The sequence below is a fragment of the Castanea sativa genome, chromosome 7 (assembly GCF_040712315.1).
Source record: "Castanea sativa cultivar Marrone di Chiusa Pesio chromosome 7, ASM4071231v1".
Lineage (NCBI taxonomy): Eukaryota > Viridiplantae > Streptophyta > Magnoliopsida > Fagales > Fagaceae > Castanea > Castanea sativa.
In genome coordinates this window covers 21,116,026-21,125,719 of record NC_134019.1, presented here as the reverse complement: position 1 = coordinate 21,125,719, position 9,694 = coordinate 21,116,026, and positions in this window count along the sequence as shown.

The following is a 9,694-nucleotide window of genomic DNA, read 5'->3' as shown; positions in this document are numbered from 1 at the left end:
AGATTATGAATTCCATCTTAAGAATATATGTTTCATCAACATTAGATGTGGTTGTCCAACATACTGAGGTTTTGATCGTGACTTTGGATCTCACTCCTGATATATCAAAGCAACCTACACCTCATAATCAGGTCCAGTTCAATATGTCTCAACTCTTAAAACATATCAACATATCAACTAGAAGTCTTCACTTCCATAATCAAGACAAATCATCTTAGTTGATATGTTATAGTCTTCACAGATGAAATGCCCAATTTCATCACCAACTATGAACAGAATTTCTGAGTTTACAAAGAATTTGTGATCTATATCTTCTGTGACTAAATCACATACTATGCATCTCATGGACTATATGATAATGTCCAAATATTCATGTTACCATTATTTTAGATAATAATAAAACAATTTTATTAATCATAACATTAAATCATATATAATGTCATACATAGCATCATATAATAGGATTTAAGGGCACTAATCCTAACAATCTCTCACTTACCATAAAGACTATTGTGCATTAATCTAACTCCTATGCCCTTCAAATGTGACTCAAAAGTCCTTTAGGGTAAGGCTTTGGTAAAGGAATCTGCTAGATTACTTGCACTATCAATCTTTGCTACTACTACATCTCTTCAAGCAACAATGTCTCGAATAATGTGGTACTTTCTTTTCATGTGTTTTCCTTTCTTGTGATTTCTTGGATCCTTGGATTGTACAACCGCTCCACTATTGTCACAAAATAATATGATAGAAACTTGCTTCATTCTCACAACACCAAGATCAGAAAGGGATTTCTTAAGCCAAACAACTTCCTTTGCTACTTCACAAGTAGCAACATATTCTACTTTCATAGTGGAGTCGGCAATACATGATTGCTTAACACTCCTCCAACTTATGGCTCCACCTCCTAAGGTGAACACACAAACTAAAGTGGACTTTCTAAAATCAAGATCTGACTGAAAATCTGAATCTGTATAACTAATGGGAATCAAATCCTCACTATGGTAAACAAGCATATAATCTCTCGTTCTTCATAGATACTTGAGAATATGCTTTACAGCTTGCCAATGTTTAAGTCCTGAATTTGATTGATATCAGCTAACCATGCCAACTGAATAACAAATATTTGGTCTAGTACATAGCATGGCATACATGACACTTCCCACTACAAAAGCATAAGAAACTTGTCTCATTATATTTTCTTTCTTAAGAGTCTTAGGCCTTTGGTCATCAGATAGAGGAACTCCATGTCTAAAAGGAAGTAATTATTTCTTGGAGTTTCGCATGCTAAGCCATTCTAGAACCTTATCTATATACCTAGCTTGTGATAAACCTAACATCTTATTCTTGCGATCTCGCCAAAGCTTGATCCCTAGAATAAAGTTAGCTTCACCTAAGTCCTTCATATCAAATTGGCTTGACAACTAAAATTTTTATCGATGACATTACCCCTACATCATTTCCAATGAGTAATATCATCAACATAAAGCACTAGGAACATTACTACTTTATCTCTACGTCTTTTGTACACACATGGTTCATCAAGATTTTGTTCAAAACCAAATAACTTGATTGCTTGATCAAATCTGATGTTCCATGACCTAGATGCTTGCTTAAGTCCATAAATGGATATTTTCAACTTGCATACCATATGCTCTTGGTTCTTGGTTGTGAAATCTTCCGGTTGTATCATATAGATTTCTTCTTCAAGATTGCCATTAAGAAATGTAGTCTTGACATCCATTTGCCAAATCTCATAATCATAATGAGCAGCAATAGATAAGAGAATTCTGATATATTTAAGCATGGCTACTGGCGAAAAAGTTTCATCATAGTCAATACCTTCTTTTTGTGTATACCCTTTCGCCACTAGTCTTACTTTAAAGGTTTCAAACTTTCCATCTATCCCTCTCTTCCTCTTGTAAACCCATTTCCAACCAATAGGTTTAATGCCGTTAGGCACCTTTACAAGATCCCATACTTGATTGGAATACATAGAATCCAATTCAGATTTCATAGCTTGGACCCAAGAATGTGCATTTATATCATTCATTACTTATAAATCTTATAGGACACCGAACAATTCTCCCACTACGATGAGGCACCTGTGTACTAGTCATCTCATAAGTAATGTTTTGTGTGTTTCTAATTCACCCACATCATCCCTAGTTTCATGCATTGGTTGTTCTATTATAGGTTCAACTATTTCAGCCAAGACAACTTTACTTCTAGGACTAAAATTATTCACATATTCACAAACACTTTGTTATCTTTATGATTATAGAATAAATAACCCTTAGTTTCCTTTGAATACCCTAAAAACATGCATAATTTTGTTTTTGCTTCCAACTTATTAAACTTACCTTTCAATACATGTGCCGGACATCCACAAATGTGAAGGTATCTCATACTAGGCTTGCACCCACTCTATAATTCCTTGGGTGTGTTAGGAACAAATTTTGATGGAACTAAATTCAAAATATGCATTGTAGTTTTCAGTGCATATCCCCAAAAAGAAACTAGTAAATTTGAGTAACTCATCATGGACCTAACCATTTCTATAAAAGTCCTATTCCTTCTTTCTGTTACCCCATTTTGTTGGGGAGTTCCAAGTGCAGTTAATTGAGATACAATGCCATTTCGAATTAAGTAGTCCTTGAAATCTCCAAGAAGGTATTCGCCACCTTGATCAGATCAAATGGCCTTTAAGTGTTTACCTAATTGATTCTCAACTTCAGCCCTAAACTATTTGAACTTTTCAAAGGTTTCGGACTTCCATCTCATTAGGTACACATAACCATATCTTGAGTAATCATCAGTAAAAGTCATGAAGTACTCATAACCTCCTTTTGCTTAGGTTGATATAGGACCACAAACATCCGTATGAACTAATTCAAGCAATTCTTAGGCTCTTCTACCTTTTTGCATTAAAATGTCATTTGGTCATTTTACCTTCCAAACAAGATTTACAAACTAGAAATCCATCAAAGTCCGTAGGCTGTAAGAGTCCATCTTTTATCAATTTTTGAATTCTGTTTGAATTAATATAACCCAAACGCAAATGCCAAAGATATGCATCATTAGTAGAAGGAAATTTTCTCTTTAATGATTTTACATGAGAGTTGTTATCTAATTCAGAATTGTATAATTCATGTTTATCCAAAGTTAAAATATAAAGACCATCTAAACTATTGTCAGAACAGAATATATTTTATCCTTCTTGTTTACAATATTGTCTATTAGGATAACATAATATCCATGTTTACCTAAATAAGTTGCAAAAATTAAATTCCTACGAACATTAGGTACATACAAACAGTCTTCCAATATTAAAACTCTAGATTCAAATAATAAATTAAACACTCCAATAGTTACAACTAGAATCCTGCTCCCATCAGCCAAGGTAAGAAACATTTTCCCTTTATTCAACTTTCTGGTCTCTTGAAACCCTAACAACAATTTGCATATATGATTAGTACAACCTAAATCCACACACCAGGAATTCGTGAGATTCTGTACTAAACATGTTTCAAGAAGGAATGTACTTTTCATACCTTTATTCTTGGCAGCCTTAAATATTTGATAATTCCTCTTCCAATGTCCTTTCTCACCATAATGAAAATATTTTCCTTTGGTTTTCTTTCCTTTGTTGAAAATTTCTAAGGTAACTTGTTTACCATCTTGCTTGGCAAAGTCCTTCTTCTTCTTCTTCTTCTTCTTCTTCTTCTTCTTCTTCTTTTTACCCTTGCCTTTCGACTTAGGTTGAGAAGTAAAAACTTTAGCCATATTGACATCAACACTAGAAGTACCAAGGATGTTTTCCACCGCTACTAACTCATTCATTAATTCAGATAATAAATAAACCTTTTTGTTCATATTATAGTTAAGTCTGAATTCCTTAAATGATTCTGGTAGTGACTGGAGTATCATATCCACTTGGGATTCTCCATCAATATCAGCCCGTAAAACTTCCAATGTATTCAGATTAGAGATTATCCTAAGATAATGCTCCCTCACTACCTTCAACCATTTTGGTATTATAAATCTGCCTCATAATTTCTTGCCTTGCAGAATGGCCTTGCTAACCAAATATCTCCTTCCAACTTAGCATTATGTCTGAAGCTAGTTCTACATCCTACATTTGATACTGTAAAACATTTAAAATAGATGCTAGGATATAACACTTAGCCATCTCATTAGATTTTTGCCAACGATCATATTGTTGTTTTTCCTCAAGATGAACATCTAATAATGGAAAGCTAGGACATGGTTGAGTAAGCACATATTTGTGCTCTTCAGCAATAAGAACAATGTCCAAATTTCTTTTTCAGTCAACATAGTTAGATCCAATCAGTTTTTTTAATTAAGAATAACAACAAGTGGACTAAATGATGCCATGATTTTAAATATGAAAATAACAAATATGAATATAATTAGTAAACTAGACATTATCAATTTAGCATATAAACATGTAGTATGGAACCTTAATAAAACCATAATATAAAATATACAACAACAACCCAATCTCATGTCTATAATTCCTTAGTAGCGAGTACATTATAAACACTATGATTGATTAAGAACTATTCTCATTATTAGTGCTATCATGATAACTCTTATCAAACACTAATAATATGTCGTATTACCTTTAGCCTCTAAGTAATAATGACATAGCTCCTTTGGGAGGTTAACATTACACTTAGTCTAGTGTACACCATTATCTAGAATCATGTGTAGCCACATTTCATCTCCCTTTATAGTGTTTAACTTGTAGTACATTGGAACAAAACACCCTCCTTTGGGATCGCGAGGCATATACATCAAAACGAGGTGCTTGTCTACACTACTTTAAACGGGTAAGTTAAATCTTGTAGTACTATGAAGTAAACACCCTCCTTTGGGATTGCAAGGCATATACGCCAAGATGAGGTGCTTACCCTACACTACTATGAACTAATAATGGAGGTTGTGAGATCCAACCCTTGTATCTCTCTCCCACTAGATATTTTAAATTAAAAGTTTTTAAGATCAAGAACCATAATAATGCTAGATACCTTGAAAACATAATCCTAATCTCATTAGGAATAAATTTCATTAAAGGATTTTAACAGGAAACCAAAATACTTTAATTCTAGCATTAATATATTGTTTGATCATAAATATATATCACTAGACTAACATGAGAGCATCTATATCCATGTATCTCCATATAATTTGCAACATATGAAACACACATTAACATACGGATCCAAGGCATATAACACATGCTTATAAGATGGCTAACAAGCACTATACCCAATGGCCTACTATATCCAAGCTGTACAAAATGTCCAAGTGGTGCAAAACGTAGTGCTCAGACTTGATTTATATTCCAGTTTTATTTAAGAAACTTTAAAATTCATGCCAAATGAGAGTATTAAATGATTACATGAGAACCAACGTACATCATTCCTATCAAATCATGTTAATAAACCACTTCAATAAACCCGTTCACAAGATGTGTAGATGGTGTCCTTCTCAAATACAAACACTAAAAACATACGACACAAAACAGAAGTTACAGTCATGTTCTCTTGGAACCATACAAAACAATATATTGCATATATTGATCAATGGACATAGGGTTTATTGAACAATAACTTTATGAAAAAAAAAATGCTGAAGAAAATAAAGCAAGGAAACAATTTTCTTTGATTCTAAAACCTAATCACATGTTATACAAGCATGATATTGAAAACTTGGCTCTGATACCAACTGTTGAAAAATCTAGTTTTGTATATCATATAAAACATACAACAGAAGCAACAAACACGGATCTACTTCATTCATGATTGATAACATGCATCATGTAAATTTCAGAATTTAAGAATAAGAAAGCATACCTTGGTGTGATGAAATTCAAAACAAAATTTTAGAAGTACTTTGAAATACTTTTAATCTTCACTCCAATTTCATTTTATGCCCAAGAAGTGTGGTCTCTCAATCAGTTTCCAAAGGAGAATAATCGAGTGGTTTCACTCACACATACACACTATTTCACAATAATGTATTATATATAATATTCTGTATGTTTCTCCCTTTATATCTAACTAATTATCTAATTAGGCTGGCCTATTAGGCATTATCAATTGGGCTTTAGTGTGTGGCTTGGAGTGGGACCAAAAGGGAACAAATAAGACTCTAGCTTCAATGGGTCTTGGACTTTTTTGTCAACTTTTGACAAGTTCAAAGTTACCGTTAATTATATTTAATATCACTATATAAATATAATTTCACTCTAGGCCTTATTAATAAATTATATCCCAAGACTTTATTATATATGCAACCCCTTCAGAAAATATTCGTAGTAATACAAAGTCATGAATGTAGACTGCCACTTTGAAAATTACTACATCTTAATCCTTGAGTACTTAGTTTAATCCTTTAAATTATTCATCATATATTTATGAAATCCAATTTCATAAATATATACTTTAGTAACTCCTTACTAAAGTGGTTAACTCACACATACACACTATTTTACAATGATGTATTATATATAAAATTATGTATGTTTCTCTCTTTATATCTAACTGATTATCTAAATTGGGCTGACTTATTGGGTATTTCCAATTGGGTTTTAGTGTGTGGCTTGGAGTGGGACCAAAAGGGAACAAATAAGACTCTAGCTCCAATGGGCCTTAGACTTTTTTGTCAACTTTTGACAAGTCCAAAGTTATCATTAATTATATTTAATATCACTATATAAATATAATTGCACTTTAGGCCTTATTAATAAATTATAACCCAAGACTTTATTATACATGTAACCCCTTCAGAAAATATTCGTAGTAATACAAAGTCATGAATTTAGACTGTCACTTTGAAAATTACATCTTAATCCTTGAGTACTCGGTTTAATCCTTTAAGTTATTCATCATATATTTATAAAATCCAATTTCATAAATATATACTTTAGTAACTCCTTATTAAAGTGGTTAGGCCTAATACTCTAAATAACTAAACTCATTAAACTTATTTTAAGGGAATATTTCATATCTCCGTTAAGAGATTATGAATTCCATTTTGAGAATATATGTTCCATCAACACTAAATGTGGCTGCCCAACATGCTAAGGTTTTGATCGTGACTTTGGACCTCACTCCTAATATATCAAAGAAACCTACACCTCATGATCAGGTCCATTATTCTCTCAAGATTAAGAGTTTATGCAAATAAAAGTCGTGAGATTTATTGTTCATTCGACAGTCGATAGGAGAATAATAAATCTCACAATGGTCCAGTACAATATGTCTTAATTCTTAAAACATATCAACTAGAAGTCTCCACTTCCATGATTAAGACAAATCATCTTAATTAATATGTTATAGTCTTCACAAATGAAATGCCCAATTTCATCACCGACTACGAACCAAAATTTTGAATTTACAAAGAACTTGTGATCTATATCTTCTGTGACCAAATCATATAAATCACATACTATGCGTCTCATAAACTATATGATAATGTCCAAATATTCATGTTACCATTATTTTAGATAATAATAAAACAACTTTATTAATCATAACATTAAATCATATATAATGTCATACATAGCATCATACAATAGGATTTAAAGGCACTAATCCTAACAAAGCCACGCAGTCTAGTGGCTGATGTCCCTCCATATCTTAGCTTTAGATCTTTCCACATGTCTTGTGCAGTTGTATACTGCTCAAATTCACCAATCAAATCATTGTTCATGCTGCTCAAGATTTTAATGCGCGCACACAAATCTTTCTTGCGCCAACTTTCATAGGCAGTAAGATCACGTTGGTGTTGCTCAGTGCTTCCCTCGTTGGGTTTACTCAATGAATGAGTCAAAGTCTCCAAGACGTCTTGCTCATCAGCACATACTAGATTTTGCGGTGCCAAATGTTGTAATTTTCACTATCCAATTTCTGTCCTTTATTAAGGTCAGCAACTATACATTTGGAAGCCATTTCACTACAAAATTTCACAAATGGGATATTACACACACATTTCAAAAAAATTGACGTTTGGTCTAAAATAAACTTAGATAATCAACACACGTCACAAGATCGAAAATTCGCTAAACTTCTTAATCATCTCTTATGCCACTAGTATTTATTACTAAGCTTAATTTTAATCTATTCATGCAAAATTATGTATGGGAAATAACGCAACTCAACCATACTCCCAATATTCCATATTTCAATTCTAAATATATTTACAAAATATATATATTGTAAATAATTCACCAATACTATCAATTAAATATTAAGTCAAACATGCCATCACAATTTAAACTCATGAGAACAATTCATTTAGGCATCTCATTACTTCACTAGAAATAATAATGGAACTAAACAATTTACAAAATTAAATCAATTCCATATCACTTACGCATATACCTTTTATGTTTCATGATAAATAAATGCTAGGCTTGTATAGTATACGTTTCAATGAAATAATTGGATGGATTTAATAGAGTTTTAATCTAGATAAATTATCGCAAATATATCACTGACCATGATATATAGTTGGTCATGTACTTAGGCCTTTTTTTTTTTAAATCGTGAAACAGTTGCAACAAGCTTTATATACATAAAAAATAAAAATAAAAATCTCACAAGAATCAAGGACCCCAAACGGGGTGCATGTACACACTGAACAATGCACACTAACAGAGAAAAAAAATACAAATAAGTGTTTAAGAAATAGACAATTGTGGGACCTCCTTTTGTATTTCATTGGCTGTCACTCTAGCCCTTTTGGCGAGTGGCAGACACATGATATGCCTCACTAACGACCTAAAATAGGTTGTCTTCAACCTTCATCCTCTCAATTTCTTTCAGCTAAAAAAACGAGTTTAAGACATGAACTTCAAAGTTTTATATCTTCTTCATGGCAAGTCCATTTTTAAAGTACCATATACCAATTTAAAGCTTATAACATATAGATTCATAATATGAAATCATATTTTGCAAATAGAAATCATATAAGAGTAGTTTTGTCCTTAAAGTTTTGGTGTTCTAAGTTTTGTTAAACTATATCTCATGATACACTTAGAAATTTGCTACGAAACTTAAGGTAGATGTTAATACATGTAATATAAATAACATATATTAATTTCAAGGCACAAAATGCTTAGAATCAAAACTTGCCATTGAAGGCCATGTGAGGTGCATAAAAATTCATAGCATATCTCAAAAGCATAAAACGCATTAAGAACTAATCATATATGCCTATGATATAGTGAACAACCTATAGAAGCTCTGATACAAATGTAAGAAATATATACTTTGCAGTGGAATATAAACAATCAACTTTTTAGCATACCTCTCTTTGGCTAAACTAACGATCACATTGGAGCTTTGAGATTGTTCTACGCTGTCTAGAGCCAGCCTCCACACAGAACAGCTATTCAAACATGTTCTAAATTCCAGTTTGTATAACCCATGGACCAAAAACATTTCTCGACGGTGTTACATACTTCTAGAGTGATGCAAACATAACTCACAACTTAAAAGCCTCACAACACTCTGTAAACACTATAAGAAATGTAGAATTTGTTCACTGTACAATGGGTACCACTCTTGGTGTTTATATACACGCCACTCCATTAATATTGAGTGGGATAGTGGACTTAGTAGGGTAGAGTAACGGTCCAAACCATTACTCCATAACTCTT